Source organism: Nannospalax galili, unplaced genomic scaffold, assembly GCF_000622305.1.
Source record: "Nannospalax galili isolate Female #2095 unplaced genomic scaffold, S.galili_v1.0 scaffold660, whole genome shotgun sequence".
Lineage (NCBI taxonomy): Eukaryota > Metazoa > Chordata > Mammalia > Rodentia > Spalacidae > Nannospalax > Nannospalax galili.
The window spans coordinates 4693021-4693972 of NW_008349073.1; the positions used below are offsets into that span (position 1 = coordinate 4693021).

At 31.5% G+C, this 952-nt stretch overlaps 1 pseudogene; it reads left to right on the plus strand.

Moving 5' to 3' along the window:
- Positions 1–952, plus strand: part of LOC103744589 — a 93929-nt pseudogene that overhangs the window by 3739 nt on the left and 89238 nt on the right.

Here is a 952-nt window from a genome sequence, read left to right on the forward strand (position 1 = left end):
CACAAATTTATGTATTTAGAGGTAAAATTTAAGAAATATAATTGACTTCTTTTTAGAAACCATAAAACCCAAAGACCTTACAGTGCCCTAATGAAGTACAATTTATATGCAAAAATCTTCATCAATAATTTAAGGTATGTTTTGATCAATCAGAGATATTTGTTGATAAATTTGATTCATCTGAAAATTACAATGAATGCAGTCTGACTTTTATCATCCATCTTAGCCAAGAGGAGAAATGAGCTACCAGAAGCACCACTTCCTTCTGATTTCTCTTGGAGCCCTGTTTGTCATACAGGGAGGGGCTTATTCCTTCTTTTATTGAAAGGGTGTATTCAACATGAAATGGGGAAGGAAAAATAAATACCCTTTTCTCATCAGAAGGATTTTGTCCCTTCTGACCCCTATTGCGATAGGATAGCAGACAAAAATACAAACAGATATCAACTTAATCTCATCTATTGTTTGTAACACAAATGGGACAATATACTGCCTCCAATATGCTACAGTGCTGAATATGCAAAACATACATACATATTAATTTGCACATTATTCTGGGTCAAGGGCAAAGAAGAAACGTAAGGAAATAAGGTTGCATTCTCAGCTGACAAGAAGGGCCCAAGGCTTCATAAGCTTGTTTTACAGCATAAGCAAGCTGAAATGACATTACAGTTTTTGTTGCAAGATTAAGTAAAACTCATTTATCTAAATTATATTCATATTTTAAAAGTCATTACCAGAATAACCTGTTTTTAGGTTTTGGATATTGTGCTTGTGTAAAAACACATTTATTAATTGAATTACTTTTTCACAGAACTAGATTTTTTCTTACATTTGGGTTTTGCCTCTCTGATTTCAATTTATTTATTCTCCAATACAAATATTTCCACTTTATTACTTCATTTAGTGTTACTTTATTATTTTTAAACTTTTCTAGGCTAGAATATTAGTT